This window comes from Sturnus vulgaris, chromosome 4, assembly GCF_052056855.1.
Source record: "Sturnus vulgaris isolate bStuVul1 chromosome 4, bStuVul1.hap1, whole genome shotgun sequence".
Lineage (NCBI taxonomy): Eukaryota > Metazoa > Chordata > Aves > Passeriformes > Sturnidae > Sturnus > Sturnus vulgaris.
The window spans coordinates 41,765,951-41,786,716 of record NC_142246.1 but is presented as its reverse complement, the minus strand read 5'-3'; the positions used below and the strand labels follow the sequence as shown (position 1 = coordinate 41,786,716).

At 38.3% G+C, this 20,766-nt stretch overlaps 1 long non-coding RNA gene across 3 annotated transcripts in view; it reads left to right on the top strand.

Annotated features, from left to right (window-relative positions):
• Positions 1-19,991, top strand: part of LOC148223968 (uncharacterized) — a 36,339-nt gene extending 16,348 nt beyond the window's left edge. The window contains exons 2-4 of one of the 3 annotated variants that reach the window (XR_015803193.1): positions 10,601-11,572; positions 15,172-15,366; positions 17,576-19,991. This is a non-coding gene — a long non-coding RNA (uncharacterized LOC148223968). Of the gene's footprint in view, positions 1-8,730; positions 11,573-15,171; positions 15,367-16,388; positions 16,643-17,575 lie in introns of those variants that run through there. The other 2 variants (XR_015803192.1, XR_015803194.1) reach the window with 2 other exon arrangements.
• The last annotated feature ends 775 nt before the right edge of the window (positions 19,992-20,766 follow it).

The window sequence follows — 20,766 nt, the reverse complement described above, 5'->3', positions numbered from 1 at the left end:
ATTTTCCAGTGGCCAAAAAAAAGGAAAAGCATAATGATATAAGTAAATAATCATTAGAATGGCAAGTTTGGTTTCCTAACAAGTTGAATGAAATTCTGTTTTTTTGATAATATATGTCGTTTGTCACTAAAATTACAGCAATCTTTTGTAATTATCTTCAGTTCTATGTGAGAATCATTCTACTTTTTTTTAATGGGGAGAAAAATTGAAGTTTGGAGTACAAAGCATATTGCAACTACCCAAAATTCTTTTTCTTTTAAATCTTGTGTACTTACTTACATCAAACCCACTATATCTGAGCTCATAAATTTCCCATTTCCAGCCCCACGAGTGTTTATGAATATAAGGGAATAGAGCATAAAGGGAGAAGAGAGCTCTCTCACCACAGATCCAACACAACACCACTGAGGTGATGAGCTACGAAACCATGCTGCTCCTCTAGACCAGCTTAGGCTTTTGTAAATACACCAAGTCAGAAATTTAAGTCAACCATCAGTATTGACATTTAGCCTGACAGAGCTTTAACACCACTACTCTCAGAAGCATCAGGTGAAGTGACAACTATTCCTGTGTAGCAGAAAAGAAAGAAGCAGTAAATAATTATACTGATGCTTACAAGTTTCTTTATAAGAATATTGTTACATTTGAGTAGACTGACAAAGTGTATGTTTACACCACATCCCCTTTTTTAATGTTTAAAAATACCAGCTGTAAGATTTTTTTTTTTAATTGCATGACATTTTCCACTGATTTCCTCAGCTGATGATCAATGCCTCTGTGACACAGACAACATTGCACAGCCCATGCAAGTCAACAGCAGCATAAAAACAATATACTTGCAAAATTATTGGAGCTCTTGAGGCAGGAGAAAATGCAGTATTGCAACAAGTTTGCCTCCACTTGAACAGGCTTAGGATAAAATGGAACTTATTCAACTGCAAGAACCAGACAAATCTACTAAGAGAAGCACCCAGGGAATGCTTTGGCCTTGCCTCTTTTTGCTTTAATTTCCTAGCTGTTACCTTAACATCAAAGGCATAAATTAAAAGCCTTTTTATTATTATTTATTTAAATGAGTGGCAATGATAACTACAAAACTATGTGTCCCATAGTGGGAAATTGACTGTGATGTTTATAAAGTCTTCTCAACTCTAGCGTAGTGACAATACAGTGCAAATAATTAACACAACCCAGCAGGCTGATGCCAATCTTATATGCAACACCTGACTTCAAAGACTATACCAGTTGGGAAAAAATAATGTGAGCCATAAAATGAAGAAATTTATGGCTGCAGTTAACTGAGTATTTATTGACAAATACTATTTGCTCCTTGTGCACCTTTATTATGCACCAGATAGCAATTAGTCAAAAATGCTGGCGTTCAGATGCTACTTAAGTGAACATATTTTCATTGGCCATTTATTTTGTAATGCATAATTTATTGCCAAATGCTTCAGATCCAAAAAAAAGCTACAATGGTGTTTGCTCACATCCAACTTACACTATTGGAATTAATCACATTTCTGCAAAGCCAGACACATATCTGGAAGGAAGTAGCATACATAATACAAAACTTAAAAGCCACTTGAACAGGTCCTGCTGAAACTTCCCTGAGGTGATCAGGAAACTACAAACTACAGTGAAGCTTTAATCTCTATCACCCACCACATTTATGTACTGGCAGTGAAAGGAGCTCTCCTAGGAAAACAGGCAATGTCTGATCTCTTTTTTGGTGGCAAAAACCTGTAACACCACACTGAAGTTTGACTGGGGGCGGGTAGGAATAAACCCAAAATACTGACGCCACATTCTGGAAGCTGGGCTGGAGGTTCACAACTCAACTAGGATGCAGAACGTTTCAGGAAAATAGTTGAAACATAGGTGAAATTCAAGCAATAAATCTCATTAAGAAGTTGGAACTACAATTTCTTTTGTAAAAAAAGTTCTTGAATAAACTTCCAAAAATGAAAGATAGGCAAACAAAACACATTAGAGCTAAATGCTATTTGTTTTTGAGGTGTTCAAGAAAACGTTGAACTGACTAAAGATTTCTTCAGAGCTTCTTAGATGAGAAACATTTTGAGTTAAATTTCTTGTTATTTACATTAAAAAAAAAATAAAATCCAGCCTATAATATATATATAAGATAAAGAATGAAGGGGTAAAAACCCAAAAAGAATGCAAACAAAATTCAGTATGTAAAATGACTTAAATTAGTAAATTGCCCAGATTATTCTAAACGTTTATAATATTTTTATGGAGAATGGAAACAAGAAGAACATGCCAATTGGCTAGAAAAGTGAAATTTCTAAATAACTTCTTGTAAATTTATGGAAACACTCTACTTCCGGTCGTAGCAACTAACATATCAAGACAAACTTCTCTGTCTTGATAAAATACCAATTTTATATTTATTTATTTACCTAAGTGTTAAAGTAGCAGTGAAGGACCCTGGGTGGCTACAATTGTGTCACTAAATGTATCTGTCTAGTTTTGAAATAATCTCTCTTTACAGACAATAGAACGAAATATTTCTGGGTAATAATTAATTTTTTTGCCATGAAGAAGGCATCTTAAATGGGTCATGAGAATCATACCCTAAAGTTTTCTCTTTCTTTTCAAAGATTTTTGCAAGAAATTGATGAGAAGTTTAGGGGTAGGCACCTAAATCAGGAAACTCTTATTCCCTGTTTCTGACCAAGCCTGTTTCTGGAAGTTTAGAGAAATGTACATGTTGCAAAATGGAGATTCTGTTTTAGCACATAAAACCATCTCTGGAATGAAAGAGGTTAAGCATCTACTTTTGTTAATGAAATTCCCCAAACGAATATTTACATGAGTGAAGATAAGTCTTCATACATGTTTAGACTGTGGAAAAAGAGAAGAACGTTTTGTGCCAAACTAAAGACATCACATTGTGTTTTTATGGAAATCATCCCCCAGATTCTCCATCCTGACTGCTACTATAGGGCCTACATATCTTGGCAGGAAGAGAAGTCAAGGAAAGAAAATAAGTGACATTTAGGCTCAAAGGGCAGCAAGTTCCTTTTTCACTTCGATTGAACTGCAATTATTCAGGATCATTATTTTTGTGTCTCATATTCTTGAGGCTACAAACAGACACACCACATTTTTCTTGTTTAGTTTAATTACAAGCATCTTCTATAGACCAGCAGGCACATGAGGAAGTCAGGAAAGCTATATGGTCACAGTGAGCTGAGTCTTTGTGAATCCAGAGCTGTTATTATATTCAGCACAGTTGTGAAGGCCACGTACCACAGCCTGACAGTTTGGTGCATGGAAACCACCATCCTAGCCCTTCATTATAAATACCACAGTTATCAAGTATAGCCAGCACCAAAGTTCACAACAAACCACAAAATGATAGTTTCTGCAAAAGTCGTAGCGGTCCTCCATTTCCACTCATACCTGGTTTTGATCAAAATATTTGCATGGATTTTTGACTACTTGAAGTCATATACTGGAGATGATACTGTACACAGCTCCCAATCCTGGAACAGGGGACCACAGTAGCAGCAGTCCTTCCAGCACTGCACTCCCCAGCTACTTTCCCAAACTCCTAGATTTGTGCTGATACACAGAATTTTTTTCCTCCCCTCATTCACATAGGTAAAGACAAGGAATTCTGCATTTAAAAGTCCAAGGAATACTTGGTCATGATAACAAGTCAACTGCCAAGGACAGTATCATATAGGTTACCATTAAAAATCAAGCATTTGACTAACAAAGGAAAATAAAGACATATTAGACAATAAGAAAGTGAAATAAACTGGGCTCAAACAAATCAGCTCACTAAAATCTAGACATGTTTGCTACAAATATATTTTAACATCACTTTTGCATCTTTAAATATTTGCCATGCACAGACAGATCCTTCAGGGGGATTAATTCAAGAAAGGTGTGTCTTTGTTCTTAAAAAATGTGGTTGTAACATAGATGGCACCAGGGGTTGTGTAAGAAAAAGAGGAGGAGAAAGGAGGGAGGAAAATCTCTGAACTGTTACTGAAGTCAGAAGTCTCCACTGCCAGCATGACTTGGGTCAAAGAGCAAAGGGTTCTTCAGTTGCTGACACAGGAGAAGCCTGAGGCCAAGGTGATGGAAGTGTCAAGGTTACCCCCGGCCTGAAAGTACTTTCTCATGGCTGTTGACTAATTTCAGGACCTTGGCAACCTCTGTCCTGCCAAGGCACTGGTTCTCTTCCCGCCTAATGTCCTGATTGGTCTAGAGCTTCATGGGTAACCATAGGTCTTGTTGTGACTTAGACACAGAGAAAAATTATCTACATTTTCACCTATGTCGATCCACTCTGTATGTTGAGTAGGCAGTGCCAAATGCTTACATTCAGGAGAGGACAGCATTAGATATATTAGTTGACCTCAACACTATTTTAAAAGTTAGAAGTTTAGTAGTGTTTTCTCTCCTGTGTATTTTGACACTTCCTATTAAAGGAAGGTAAAAAATAAGGAAAAAGGAATTGTAAAGTGTGTGCTATTTTACTGTTGCAAAAGCTTTTGAAATTTGATTGCCAATAACATACATCACTGACTCCTGCAAGACTTTGTAAAACAAGACAATAAATTTCTTTTTTCCATGACTAATAAAAATTTTAACAGTGTCACATAGGATTGCAGATGCCTTTCCATACATATTATTGGAAAGCTGATTTTGGATCCATAGAATATATAGCCATATTATTATATTTTACTAGCGCATGGGGGTGGAGGGCAAATAATACCCCACTTCATCACTCTGCTATTTCAAGGGGTTAAACTTTTTTTTAAACCCCTTTGGTAGGAAAAGCAATAGACAGCAAATATAAAATCATCTCTATACAAGAAGGGAGATGCTTGCTCAGGAAGCAGATTGCACAAGCTTAGTTCTTATATTCTTCTCATACAAACTCTGCAGCTGATGTTAAAAACAGGGGAAAAAATAAAATCCATAGTCTTGAACTTAATTGAACCATGTTAAAAGGGAATAACAATCCAAGAAATTGCAATCTTACTAATGTACAGGTTGGTTGAAATGATAGTAAGAAGTACTAAGTCAGCAAAACTCAATGCTCTCTCCATTTATTGAGAAATAGGTAGCTATTGCCCACCGTTAAAAAATCCTCCAAAATGCCTTATGAATTGACTCTTTGATTAAGTTTCAAGTGTTTTCTTTAACTATTTAAAATAAAATATTTCTCCCAATTTAAATATTAAACAATCAAAACATTTTCTTCACTAACAATATTTTTTGCTAATTTATTTGTCTAATTTAAATAGTATTGAAGTAATTGAAGTAATGCTTGTAAATAGTTTTTCTTGGCATCCTTGTCATAAGGCTATGGTGTTCAAAATGTAATGTCATTTTGCAGCTTTAAAAGAGAGGAACTAAACTGGCCTAACACATGAGTCAGTAGATAAATCTGAACATGATTGAAATGACTGAACTTGAACAAGAAACCATTTGCAGTTTCAACTGAGATTTATTGCTTACTTCTGAAATACTGTCAGACAAAGCATTCCAAGTATCCAGTGTGGTACATAACATGGCACATCAAATCTGTGGAGTTAGAAATCCTTTCTTTGTAGAACAGGAGCAGCTTAGAAATATTCATGCATTTAACAGGCTCCAAACCATTATGCTTTTTCCTGTGCTTAACCAGTATCTCACACAAAAAATCCCTATTGAGCAGTAAAAGGCTCCTGGCAATAGTAAAGGAGCAAAGGTTTGCAGAAATACTCTTTTACTCACCCACTTCTATGCATTTACCTCATTTTAGAAAGCCAGCTAGTGGTACCAGTTTAGAAGTAGCATAAAGATATTCAGGCATCTTGACCACACCAGTCTGAAAGTTTCATACTCAGAAACCTCATTTGGCGCCCATCGTCCTCTGTGATACCTATATTTCTTGAAAGGGTTAAAGAGGTGGCTGAAATTCCTTCTGCACAAAGGGAAAGATATTTTGGGCTTGCCCATAACTGCCCAAACCTTGGCAAAACTAAAGAAAGAGCATAGACTCAAGCCCTGCCAAGATCTCTGGAGGTGATTCCCTTCCTTGCCAGGTTTTCTTAGCCTATGATTGTTCTTTTTTTCCCCCCTTATCATTCTCATTTGCGTTCTTAAAAAAAAACCCCATCAATTCTCTATCTATATCCCACGTATCTGGAGAGAAGGGAGGGGCATTCTCTACAGCAGAAGCACCCTCACTGGAACACCTGGCCAAGGAACAAAACATGGTTTTAAATTACCATCTCTGCTGAAGGTGATGGAACAGGAAAAGTAAACTCTATGGGTTTACAGGGCTCTCTGGCATCTTTCTCCACAGAAGTAGCTCTTGTGTGGAAAAAGTACTTCATTGAAAGCAAAAGATATTGTAAGTCATTTTATACTCAGTGACTCAATGTCAAAAAATTGGGTCCACAGAGATCAAATGTACTGGCACAACCTAATAATTAGAACGTTTATTCAGGATAGGGAGAGCTGGCCAACCATACTTCGTGTTTTATACTACATATGCCATTATTTAAATGGCTAATTGAACAATTCCATAAGCAAAACTGAGATTGCTTGATCACAGAATACTTTTCCACTCCATGGCTTAAAGCATTCCCACTGGAGACAGTTAAGTAGGGGTCAAATCTCGCCATTAAAGAAGGAATGGAAAGCCTTAGCTTTCCAGAACCTGATAAAATATTTTAGCTTCTATCTAGATTTTTAGTTTCTTTTTAAAGGGGTATTGTTTCAACAATGTTTTCTTTCTGAGAATCTTATGAAGGGTACAAGCCACTGATGGGGTGGGTATACTGCAGTCACATTTTGTGGGAACAATTAGTTCATTCTTTTAAAACATCCATCTGTTGTTTTGTCTTGGGAGCAGAACTGAGTTTAAAGACAGCTTAGTATCCCACGAAGTATCTGATTGGCTGTACTTGTCAGATTATCACATTCACTGACATTGCATTTATTAAATTTGATGAAATGAAATAAAGATTGGAAAAGGAGTGCCAGAAAACAGTACCTATCTGTGTCTTACAGTGCTTCTTCCTTAAGGGCAACCGGAGGTTGCTGCAGTTTCAAAATTGCCATTTCAAAATCTTCTGGATCTTGGCCACGGAACATTCTTTCCAAAATTGCCACAGACACAGATCTCTCAGATATGGGACACATAGAAACAAAGAAAAAAGCCAGAAAGATACAGAGCCACACACAAGCAGCTGCTGACTTTTGATGCAGGGCATAGGTGGACTTGCCCATAGGCCTAACAATGATCTTCCTTGCCCCTCATCCTCCATTAGACATAAAAAATTACCAAAACATTAAGTCATCTCTTAACTTTCTCAAAGGTTACATTTAAGTACTTTTAAACCTCTGTATTCTACTGGTTTTTTTACCCCTAACCCTCTCAAACTGCAGATTTTCTTTCTGTATTCTGTATTCTAACCCTTTGTGATGATGAAGATCCCAGGTCAACAACTTGTTTCTTCAAAACAATAATCCTTCACTGCCACAGGAATTCGAAGGAGAAAAGGAATGCAAATTTGTCAGCACTACATCTGCTGAAGATCTTTGTGCTGGTGCAAAGACAGGAAAACACAACGCTTTTCAAGGGCTTTGCAGGAGCAGGAAGCACAAGAGGTGTTTGCAATTTCTATCAGCTGAAGAGCTGTGGCAAAATGTAATTGCACCCAACAGCTAAATAACAGTTCTAGCATCAATTTTGTTTTAAAACAAACAAAAAAAAGGTAATATACATTCTTCTGTGCTGAGATTTTTTCCTCCAGGTACTCCCCGTGCTCGTGTGCAGCAGGTAAGCATGATTGCTGGGGGCTGTGTAGCCAATGCCCAAATTTTGGAGAAGATGAAGATGCTTTTTACTGGAATCCCCCAGACAAGGTATGCCCTGCCCAGCCCAGCATAGTAATGAACTGCAGGGCCCTAAGAAACACCTGGGGGGAGTGCACAGGTGTTGCAAATTCGAGTTTAGGTGCCAAAAAAAAAAAAAAAAAAAAAAAAAAAGAGGATTTTTAAAAACATTTTGATAAATACTTTTAACATCTTAAATTCTTCTAAGTTCTCCTCTGGAGTGGACCACAATTAGAAAACCCGATGTCATTTTCTCTTCCAATTGATATAGGTAAGGGGAAATATGAACTGCAGAAAATAAATATACAAACATTCTTACACAGATGTAATAGGAAATATCCATTATGCTTTTTTACTACACAGAAAACTAAATTATTTACACAATATTTACAACTTTTTGATCTTGAAAATCCTGATAATGTAACAAATCCTGATAACGTAACAAGCATTCATTAAAATTAAATTTGAGAAAGGAGGAATTCTGTTTCACAAGCAAATTATTGACAAAAATACAAATATTTCATATAATTAATGCCATTACATTCTATTTTGCAAAATTTTAGCAAACAGTATTACTATATCTGTCCTCCAATTTCAGATAATTTACATGATCCTTATGTCTTTATGTATGGTCACTAGGTATGCCAGCATTAAGAGTCTAATGAAATCTTGACCCATTCACATATTAGAAAATACCAGACTGCCAACTTTTAGGAAATGAATGTATCTATGGCTTAGTATTACAGCACTATAAATAGTGATGAGTTTCAGATCCATTAAGTCTTATATCACATATTAAGTAGCAATTGTAAAGCAAATAGGTGAGTTTTCAGCTTAGAAGTGGTGGAATTCATAATGATTAGTTTTGCAACTGCTTAGAAATGCAGAAGATGCATATTTTTGTGATAAATTTTTGACAATGACTGATAACTCAATTTTCCATTTGAAAAATATAGTTGCTGAAATATAATTAAAACTATACTATTCTGCATTTTCAAACTTTTGGAAATTACCCTGCTTTGTTACTCTTATGAAAACTGTTAGCTTACACATTTTTGCAAACTTAAACATCTGATACAGGAAAAATTCTACTTCATCACGATGAAACAATAAAACAAAGCAGTAAAGATGATTTTAAATGATTTTTAAAATAATTTGCTTGTATAAACATCAATTGTACTAACTTTCAAAACTACTGATGCAAGAAGCAAAATTAAAACTCAGAACTTTTATTGTATACTGTAAGTGTATTTCACATTGTTACTGTATATTGCCATGAGGAACAGGAGATTAATTTAGTTGATTTTTTTTCTTACAATAATTTTTATGATTTTAAGAACAGAAGTTTTCAACTTTTACTTGAGATTTTCAGTGATTTCTTTTTTTTCTTCTTTTTATCTTACTCTAGCAATTAATTTCTCCTTAGCACAAATAAGCAGCAGGATTTAATTTTGATCACAAGATCTTGATCTTTTCACATCTCTTATTCAATAAGCCAAACTGGACATATAGAAAACCATGTGCTGAACAACTTATGCATTTCTGAAATCCTTCTTCTATAAATAAGTGGCATAAACCAAGCCAGCAGTGTAATTATTTTCAAAGACAGGAAAAAATCAGGAGTCATTGGGACAGTGGAAATTCCTTCACCTTTTTAATAGGCCAGTAACCAAATTCAAAAAGACAATGCAGAATCTTGCAGAACCAAACAGAAGATCGAAGTAGCCTGTAAACCATGCCAGTGGTAGTGGCAAGACTTATCAAGAAGAAATCTGAGATCAACACCAGATCAACAGTTCAGGGAGTGCTATTTTTTGAGTAAAACATTATTTTAAAAGTCTCTGTTGTCATCTAAGCTCTCTGTGAGCCACTGAATCTTACTTTTTTGGGTTGTAATATGTGTTCTCTCTAAACAGAAGTGGGGCAACACAAACTGGTGTCTTTTGCATTCCCTGCTGCAACAATAAGATATTAGTATTATTTTGAGACTGTATACCTTGCTGTCCAGTATCCCAATAAATGAAGCCAAATTTATTTTTATAGTAATCTTAAACTCACACCCCTATTTCTTAGATAAATAATCACAGTTTGCTGAAAAAAAAAGCACAAACAAATCAAGTCTATTTTTGGATTTGTAATTTTTCATTTTTAATTCATGTGATGTTCTATTTCAATCATCAAAGCATCAGGAAGCCAAGTCGAAAGTTTTTTTTCAGTTGTCCTTGTTCATAAAGCATTTGGGGTTTTTTTTGGATGGCATCTTGAAAGAGAAAACTTATACTTCTGAAACACACAGAGAAAGATATGCACCATCCTTGCCCCTGAAAATGCTTAACTGGTTTTCTGAAGAATCAAAAATATTATTAATTGAAACATTAGTTCACCAGATATCTTGTAGGGGCCAGAAAAAAAAAAAAGCATGAAGCAGCAGAAAAATATAAACTACACTTTATGTGTTGATTCAAAAAAATAATGGCAAAGGTTTAAAATAGAATGTGCATTTACATGTAAAAGAGTGGGAGTATCTTACTCCGGAGACAGTGACTGGCAGTAGATGGAACTGTTGCAGAGAATAAAATTGCTGGTGAAGTAAATTCAGACTATTTTGAGTGACAAACAAATTCTGTAGGTTAGGGTAGCATAGGTGGAAAATGTGGCCTGACATAATGGTGGGGGATGCAGTGTGACACATGGACTCTTACACATTCGCTGTCGTCTCCTACAGCTCTCTGTTGTGGTCAGCGGGTGACCTGGAAGGACCACAAGGATCGCTCTTGCTGGTTCCTTTCTCAGCACACGCGGAGCACTGCTTGAGCAAAGGCAGGGACAGCATGCGAGGAGAGACCTCTGCCTCTGCCAGAGATCATGTTACAGCCTAAAGCACCAAGTTCAGTTCACCTTACCCAGCCACCTTTTCTTTGCAAGACACTTTGTATGAATGAATACAAAGGAGTAAACAGTGAAACATCCCCTCTGTGCTACCAAGAAGAATTTGAATGAGCTCTCCTAAGAGGAAATCTGACATGACCTGACATGTCTTGCACAGCACTTGATTAAACTCAACCAACTTGGGTGCAGATTCTTAGTTGCAATGTGGCTGGGTTTTGCCACCCTGCACTGCTGCACTTCTCACCAATGATTGCAATCAAGGAGAATTTTAAACAAGCCTAAATCAGGGCAGTCCTCAGGTTGTTTTATGGCTTGTGGAAGGCAGCCCAGTCTGCAGGGGACCACACAGCTGGAGAAATACAGGAAGTGAAAAAAGAGGACACGGTTAAAAAATTGGTGATTCTGAGCATATACGAGAGTAACTGCAAACTGCCTTAGCCTGGAACCATCTATCTTCACTTATCCATTTGAAGAAATAAGGAATTTAAGACATCTTTCAAAGTAAGGAAGAACTTGACTCTTTTCTCCCCGGGCCTTCGTAGTGAGTAGCTCTGATGATGGGAGCTCCATTCCTTCACACTTATGGTGGTGCAAGTAAGGAAGCAATGGAGGCTGGCTTCCTGCCCCTTTTTATTTGCATTCCAGAAACCATTTCTTGCACCATCTGTGATCCTGTTGCAAAACCTACATGGGAATAAAGATTACCTTCAGACTTCATTGTAGATAAGACCACACAGGGCAGAAGGCATGAAGAACGATCTCCCTGGGGCCTTATTCACAGATGTGGCTAAGTCTCCTCCTCTTAAAGGTAACTATCTGATCAGCTGCTATAAGGGCAGCTCCCCCAATTCCTGCTCCCCACATAACTGGGGATCATAGAGATGTGCTTCTTTTACCTACTGAGAGAGGAACTTTTTATGCTCAACCCTCTGTAATACATGAATTGCTTTCCACACTCCCAGAAGAGAGATAAATTTGCTATAGAGCCATTTTGCTCCAGACCAGAACAACACAATAAATCACAATGCTTTGTCAGGGATGGAGATGTGAACTGTGGTGCCTGGTCCAGGTGTTTCTCAGCAGCTTTCAGTATTATCTGCAAAGAAAATGCCAGCCTGGAGTTGCCTCTACAAAGCCATTCAGTTCACTGCCCATGGGAAGCATGTTCACTGCATGGGAAAGCACTTCTCACATCACCCTCCTTCCCCTCACAGTGCTTAGATTTTAGTAGTATGGCAAAACACCAGACCTATCTATATTCAGGCACAGCTTTTGCATCTCTGTATAGCGGGCAGCTTTCTGGCTTGTTTTCCATCACAAATCTTACAGGAGAAGAGCAGCAGTTTCAAAGACTTTTACAGGGAAGCCTCAGGGCTTCTTTGCCTGACTTCAATGGATATGTTTAGAGCAGGGTATATGGAGGTTGAACTGCCTGACTCTCATTAACATTAATAGAGTCAGAAGGCTAAATGCCTGCACACCATTCTGGTGACGTACCCACAGCATCTGGCAAGTAGACTGCTGCCATTTCTAAGTCCTTTTGGATATGATGTTTCCTTCCTCGGTATCAGGGTGGCAGAGTAAAACAGAGAGAGATAGCTTACTTTCCTTCAACTAAGACATTCTGGAAAGTAAAAGAACTGGGAGGGCTCTGCCTGAATTTTAACACAGGACCTCCCATTTGAACTTACATGAACTAGCAGCCTTACAAAAACTAAATTCAAAACCTGTAACAAACAGACAACAAACTGCTATCAACCTATTTCTTTAATACAAAAGAATAGGCTAGCAGTTACACAGAATTCATGGTCTCACGAAAATTCTAGGATCTTTGGATTATATGTGCTTTTTGAAAATTATAGATAAATGAGGTCCCTTTCAAACACGAGGCTGTTGCACAGCTGAAGCAAGTAGCTAATTTAAAATTTAACCTGTATTAATATAAAAAAACCTTCATTCCCTGTTTATGAACACCTGCAATTTTTATCACACACATTTTCACTGGAAACAATATGTTAAAACTGTAAAATTATTATAGTGTAGTCCCATAGTATGTCACACTGGCAGTACCTTTGATCTCAGCCCCTGGGAAACATTTTTTCATGTGGGCAGCAGCAGCAGCTGTAAGTACAATGTTAATACTGTTGAAATATTAAATTTCTCTTTTATTTTGCTGGCTGAAGTCTGAGAGCTTATGCAGTACTACACTTCCCATGTAACTTGTTTTCAAGTTTCTGAAGTTTCAAGATAATCTAGTGTCCAAGATAATGGACTGTCTAAGATACTTTCATAATGGTGTTGCACGTGAAAAAAAAGGACCTCTCAGTTCCTTTAAAATCTGGGAAAATATACTTTGGTGATAAATCTTAATTTCTCAACATCTTGATCCCCCTTCTTAGCTGCTGGACAATTCCCAGCTTTTCTGCTTTAACCTGCTTAGAAACAACCTGTTGACTAAATTATTTTGTTACAACCTACAAATTACTGCATGATTTTTCTCACTAGTTTAGTCCTACTTTGACAGAAAAGATCTCTTTTTAAAATGTTCTCCGCATTCCTGGTGACTGTCTTATCACAGCACTAAAATTCTACATCATGTATTGACTTTGCCATACACAAAAAGCACAAGGATCTGACCTTAGCTTGCCGTTGTGCTGTGTAGCCTATCAGCCACCACACACCCATCCCAACTATTCCTAAAACCAATGGTATAAAGACTGGATAATGGCCTGAGCAGTGTAAAAAAATAGCTTGAGCTAGATGAATGCTACTCTAACTCTTATAATTTTATCCTGATGGAGTTGCTTTGCAATACTATCTTACTCATTCAAGTTTTATATGGAGAAAATTATAAAGATTGGGCACCTTTATTGTTCATGTACTGAGTGCACATCTTCAGTAAGAATGTTTCTTAAGCAACATTTTAATAAAACAAACAGCACACACATTCTGTTAAGTGAAAATTTACATTTATACACATAACAGTGTTTTAAGTGCTTTATGCCTTTCAAGGCCACTTGTGTTAAAATGTCTTAGGAAAAACGATTGTACCAAATAAGGCAAAATAATCTTAAGTGTCAAAATTATCTTGATTTAGCCACTTCTATTCACTGTTTTTGATTCTGAATGAACACACAAGCCACAAGGCTTTTTCTACTTTGTATGCTCTGTACACACTGCCATCAAAAGTGCATAATAATATGCTTTTTTTTTCGTTTTCAAATACCACTGTAATAGTCAGTTGTGTGCACACAAAGCTTTTAAAATGCATATGCTGCGGTTTTGTGCCTTAAGGCAAATCTCATTTCATGGTCCTTGGTATCAATATAGCTTGGGAATGCAAGGATTGAAGCCTATATTCAGGGTCTAAATCCAGAAAATATATAAAAGACCTGTTAGAAGGAGGTGGGGATGGAAAGAGGGTGGGAGAAAGAGGGGCAAGCTGGAGAGTACACCTCCTACCAAGGCAGGTACATCTCTTTCCTCTTCAACCTGTGAGTAGAATTAGACATCCATTTGAAACTTAGAATAGCCAGGAGGTTAATGTTCATGGTTTTTTTGTTAACCAAGCATCAGGTAAAGCTTTTAAACAACCACTTGCAAGGAGTGGAAGTCAGCCTTCCCTTTGTCCCAAGCAAGAGCTCTAACTGCCCCAGGATACTTAAATAACATGATTATTTTGGCACAAATTCTGTGCACACTCTCCCTCACCTCCTCCCACAAATCAAAATAAGTATTCCTTTTATTCTTGCATGTTCCTTTTAAATGTAGAACTTTTCACAGAGGAAAGCCATATTAGAATGGCTTTTACATGGAAAATTGGGGTGAAAGATGGACCTAAACCCCTTCTGCCAGGCAAAGATTTAACCCACATTACATACTCATACTCCTGAATGAATGGAGATTCCCATCACCTGCTGCTGCTGCTGTGTTTCATGCACAGCCTGCACCATTAGTCATGCTCGGAGGATGCCAGCTGGATAGAGCCCCTCAGGTGAAACAGACTGAGGAATGCCTTGCTTATGAATTCAAATTAGCCTTAAATGTAAATTATGGCTGGGTCACTCCACACTAAACTGGTTTGGGGATGCCCAGGAAAATAGAATTTAAAGCCTTCAGGAAACACAGAGATTCTGATGTGAATGAGTGGCTAAAGGCAGGTTCAATATGCATTCCCTCCAACCCAGGTCTCGCTGAGCCTGCTCCATTTGAGAAGCTGGGCAGCCATGTTGGTGTGAAGGCTCAGAAAAATGCATGGCAACTGAAGAATTCAGGTGGCTCCAAATTTATGCTATATCTTTATGACTTCAAGGAGTCTTAAAGGCTGCAGTTTGGAACACAGAGCCTTAAAGCAAATATTAGGCAGCTTTGTTCATTCATATTCATTTCTGTCTTGATTTTCTTCAGCTTATTTGCATGGTGGAAAATCCAAGTAAAAGAAATTCAAAATTTTATGGAGGAAAACTTCACATGACTTTAAACAGCTTGATGGAAAGATTTAAACAACCATGCTGCAAAAGATGGCGGTGTGTAAAAGAACAACCTGCCAGATGTGAGCCAAGAATGGAAAAGAAGGACAACCTACTTGACTTAGATATGCAGGTACTAGCCCTTGTTTGAGGGGGAGAGTTCCAATCACCTGTTCTATAAAAAGCACATCACATAAGGGGCTCAGTATGATTGTATCACAGCCTCCAGTGGCTCAAATCTGTTTGTCTGCACTGAAAAAGCTACTTCTTGGGACACTCTTTATAGCCTGATTCTGGGTCACAACTGCCAAGTGCCTTTAACTGTGGTGGGGTAGAAAAACGTGCACGGATGGAGATGCTTCCCTAAATCTAACAGGAGCATGCATCTGTGCATCCTTGACACCAAATCAGTCAGGGATGGCACCCATCAAGAAGTTAGGGAGGAGACACATCTCCATAGCTTGGAAAACTCATCTTACCTCATATCAGATACTCAAGTTTCCCACCTTAAAAATTGCTAAGGTATCTCCCAAGCAAAAACTCCCATTCCCTGATGTCTTGGTTTAATTTCGATTTCCTGGCCAATGCACCAAATAATGTTATAGTTTTGACTTGCCAATTTAAGTATACTAATTTTCTGTTGTGAGACAAAACCAGGAGCAAAAGAGCAAGGCAGGCCTAAAACTTAAAATGTTAAAAAAACTTTATTAACTACACAAAAAAAGAGAAAGAAAAGCAAATTCAGAATAAGATCTTCAGACAACTCCTTCCTTCCCTCTCCCAACCTTCATAACAATAAAACAAACATACAAAAAACTACTTCAGTCAATTCCCAACTTAAATAGTTCTTTCCAGTTCACTTTGGAAAGAGAAGTTTCCTGTTGTCAGGCCATATGGATTTCTCCACAAGAAGGAAAAAAAAAACAGTCCTCTTGTTCACTTTCACGATTTACATCCGCCTCAGAAAAAAACTTTCACGATTTGCATCTGCTCGGGAAAAAAACTTGCAAAGTGGTGAAGCTCCTCCTATCTTCACAACTTTCCCAAAGCTGTGTTTATGGGCCATGTTAAACTCATGGGGTATTTACTTTTAAGAATGAACTGTTCTAAACCAAAAATTCTCTTAATCTCTCTTTCTCTCTGTTCATGTTTCAGCTCCAGAAACGGAGATCCCCTTTTCTCCTTGGGGAGAAGGATTCTCAACACAGATGCTTTTTGATTAATAATCTATCAAAAGGAACATCTCCAATCCTCCACGTCTTTCTCCATGGTTTATAGGAATATTCAATATATCAGTTAATCCCTACAATCTTAAAAATGGATTTTTCAGCCATCTTCACAGCGTCTCCTCATTCTCCTTCCATTTAAAGAAACTTAGCTCTTGCTTCACTGACTTCAGAGTATCTCCTTTTCCCCTCTCATATTCAAAGGAAAACTGGAGGTCTGCAAATCTTATCTGAGCACTAAAGAGTTAAAGTTTCACACAGAAGTCACAGGGGCTGGCTCAGGCCGCCCAGGCCGCTCTGGGTGAGGGGTGGCTGAGGTGTCCATCAGCCTTTCTGGGGCTGGGCTGCAGCACCCACTGCCCATGGCCACCCCTGCTCCCACACAGGGCCCGGCTGCCTCCCCCTCAGGCTGGGTGGGGGCTGGGTGGGCTCGGCCCTTCCGAAACTGCTCCGAGCCAGCAGCAGGAGCCGGGCACCCCTCCAGAGCCACGGGCCCATGGGGGAAGGAGCAGGGCTAAGGTCTTATCAACGAGCTTTTCCTCCCACCTGGCCATCGGGTCCCCTGGTTTGCAAACGGGGCCCAGCGGCCTCTCGAACCCCTCCATGGCTTGGGCCGGTGTTACCTGCTCAGCCACCAGAAATAAGAGACCTTTTTTCCAGGTTACCTCCTTCAAAATGTGTGTTCATGGAGTGAACTAACTTTCTCCAATTGGTTTCTCAGGCTGTCAATAACCAAACCAGCCTTCAATTGGTCTCATCAACTCACAAAGTTTTTTCATAGAGAAAAACCTCTGAGTCTGTCCTTCCTCGGGTGAAACCAGCATACCTGACCACTTTTGTTTTGCACATACCTATACCATACAGTTTCACAGACTACTAATAGAATGAAATAAATATATCTTGGGTGTTAGGTTTCTTTACCTTTGTTCCTTCTTACCTATACAATTTTTCCCATAAGTTGCTGGGAAACGCTGACTGCTGGTACTTATGGGTACTTGACAAAGGGTTGGCTGGGCTCAAGTGAAAGGAGGGCAGAGGGCAGCTGCAAGTTCTCTACCTATGCGCTTCTTCTTCTCTTTCTTCTTTGTTCTTCATCTTTCTTCTTATTATTCCCAGGAATTCTGAGTCCACCTCTCCCTGCCCTGCTGGGAGCCGCCGTCGCTCCCTCACCCCCGCCGCTCCTTGGGCTCCGCTCTGGGTTTCTCTGCGCTGTAGCCCCACACCGCCCTGCCCTGCTGGGACGTCCAGCAGTTCCAGCTGCTGCCACAAAGTTTCGGATACATCTCACCCACCAGACCGGGATCTTTTGCTCATTCCTGCAGTTCCAGCTTAGTGCTCCTCAGAGTCCTGCAGGGGCACCGGGATCGACTGCCCCAGGGCTTTGTGAAGCAAAGCCTCTCCTCCCTCCTTTGCCATCTCGGCCGAAAAGGCTGTCACAGGGTCTCTAGTTCTGTTTGTTATTAATTCCATAGTTGTTGTTGTTTTATTTGCCTTCTTATACATACTAGTAAAGAACTGCTATTCCTATCCTCATATCTTTGCCTGAGAGCCCCTTAATTTCAAAATTATAATAATTCGGAGGCAAAGGTTTACTTTCTCCATTTCAAGGGAGGGTCCTGCCTTCCCTAGCAGACACCTGGCTTTCAAACCAAGACAATATATTTTAATACAAATTATTCTCAAAAAAGCTGTGATCAGTGACAGGATGATGCATTTGTTATGGCAGATTTAAACTATGATAACAACATGTTCTTCGATATTTCTCAACTCCTGTTGCTATACTAAGCAGACAGAGAAGAAACTATTCTATTTACTGTATAGAAATCAGCAAACTGTATTATATGCGATGTACAAAAACATAAAACTACTTTAGTCAGAGTAAATATTTATAGAACTGTGACTTTTAAATATTGCAATATTGTTTAGTAAAGAACTTTTACTGCAGTTTAGAAATATAAATTCTGTTCAAAGAAATATCAGGACGTACTTTTTATTTTCCCACAGCATCCTAATATCTGAATTGGACCATTATGGGTGGTGGGTCTGGATGGGCGGCCTACTGGATGGGTGAAAACCTGTTTAGGCCCTGAGGCCGAAAGGGTGGGTGGTTAATGGCCCACCTGGAGGCCAGTTGTGATTTTTTCAAGACTTCTCTTGTCTAATACCTTTTTACAGTGATCTGGAGGAGAGGTCAGAGTTCATTTTCACTGAACTTTCAGGGGACACCTTGTTGGTGCATGCAGCCAATCTGCTTGAAGCCATGACCACTTCCAGGACCACCTGGCAGGCTGGAGGAATGGGCTGGCAGGAACTTTAAGTAACTAAACAAGGACAATTGCAAAGTTGTAGCCCTTGAATGTATGAAACTCGTGTAATGGTACAAGTTGTGGAGCAGCTCTGTAGAGAAAACAGTGATGGAGCTAAAGATGAACGTGCTCTAGCAGTAAGGCAGAGTAGCAGTGTTTGGAGCTGTATAATCAGGAACATACACAGTGGCAAGGGAGAAGTCTGTGCCCTTTAATTTCACCTGTCAACCCTATCTAGGAGACTGTGTCTGGTTTGAAGTCTCTTGAGCAGTAAAGGAAGGCATTGTTAATGCAGCAGGTTTGGTGGAGGACTGCCAAGATGGCTGAGACTAGAGCAGGAGTGCAGTCTGTAAGGAGAGGCTAAGGCTTGTTCATCTGGGAGAAGGAATGGTGCTTCAGGGGGACCCAATCGAGCCCTCAGTGATTATGATAAATTTAGCATGAAGACACCGTCACAAGAGTCCCTGTCAGGAGGCTGAGGAACAACAGACATAAACTGAAATGGGGGAGGTCCCACTGAGAACAGGAGAATGCTCTTTTACTCTGATGGCAGTCCAGCAGTGGAACACGAGGCCCAAGGAGGCTGTGAAGCCTTCAGCCTTGGAGGCTTTCAAGACCTGACTGGATCAAACCCTGAGCAGCCTGAGCTGACCTCAGGACTGATTCTACTTTGATTGGCAAGTTGGATGAGAGATCTTCTGGGGCCTTTTCCAACCTGGAAAAATATATGATTCATGACATGTTTTAAGACCTTTCCTGGAGTTTTCTAATCACTACCTTCCTTAACTTTCTTTAGCTTTGGTATGAAAATCTTCTAAGCTATTTATAAAAGTACATCTAAAAGAAAATCCCTCAAAATAGCTGTTCTATTTTAGGTAAGTACTGTCATTATATGTATATGTATATGTATATGTATATGTATATGTATATGTATATGTTCTCAATACTTCAGCTTATTTTGAAAGGCTCTTCATGAAATAATGAAAGCAAGGGCAAGCTTTTAAAAATTTAATCTAAATGAGCTATGTAGGAATTAATTATGCCTGAGGATATGCTGTCATATTTAAATGCAAAAAGGTATAATTACAAGTGCTATGAGTACAAAACAGAGCTTCTTAGAGAAATTAAGACTTCTTTAAGAAAAATAAAAGGAATTGTAAATGTCTGTGTGGCTTAAGTTTTCTTCCTTTGTTACTATGGCTACGATAAAGAATTACCAAAGGAGAGAATTGGATTGGTACAGTATTAAAGATTTGGAGTGCTAATTAGTATTCTCCTTTTATTACTCTGATAGCTACATAATCCAGAGCCCTTTATTCTAAATCACTTAACTCTGAATGCTTTTTAGCATTGTTTTGAAAGTAAATGCCAACTTTATTTATTGCACATTTGTTTGTATTAAAAAAAAAAAATACTTAGTTCAATTAACATATTTTGGAAGACTAGACTTCTTCATTTTTTAAGTACTCCAGACAGCCATTTATTGTCAACATTTTAGGGATATTATTTTCTTTTGCACAACTGCATTACACAGTATATTTCCTTTGTTATATAAGCATTTATGTGGTGTCTCTATACTTTTGGCCACACTTATCTGTACGTGTATTTGAACACAAGATTTCTCTATCCCAAAAATAGCCCTATTAAACTGAAATACATTTAGGTTTTATACAATTTAAATTGCACATTCTTATATTTTTATAACATTATAGAGCTATCTTTAAAGCTGAGCTGTCTATTGTGTACTTGAAAACTTCCACACTGCTTTTTTAAATCTGAGTACTGACATTTCTGTCTCATTTTGTAATCTAAGTTTGCGTGATGTACATACACAAATTAACCAAAAGCATATAAAACTGTTTTCAAATAAAAATAAAGGAGAGAAAGAAATAAGGAACTTTATGTGGGCGCAGTTCAAATGTTAAACTAGTTAGTGAAAAATACCACTAAATGGAAACATCAAAAGAATAAATTTTTTTAATGTGTTAGGCACTGATTTTG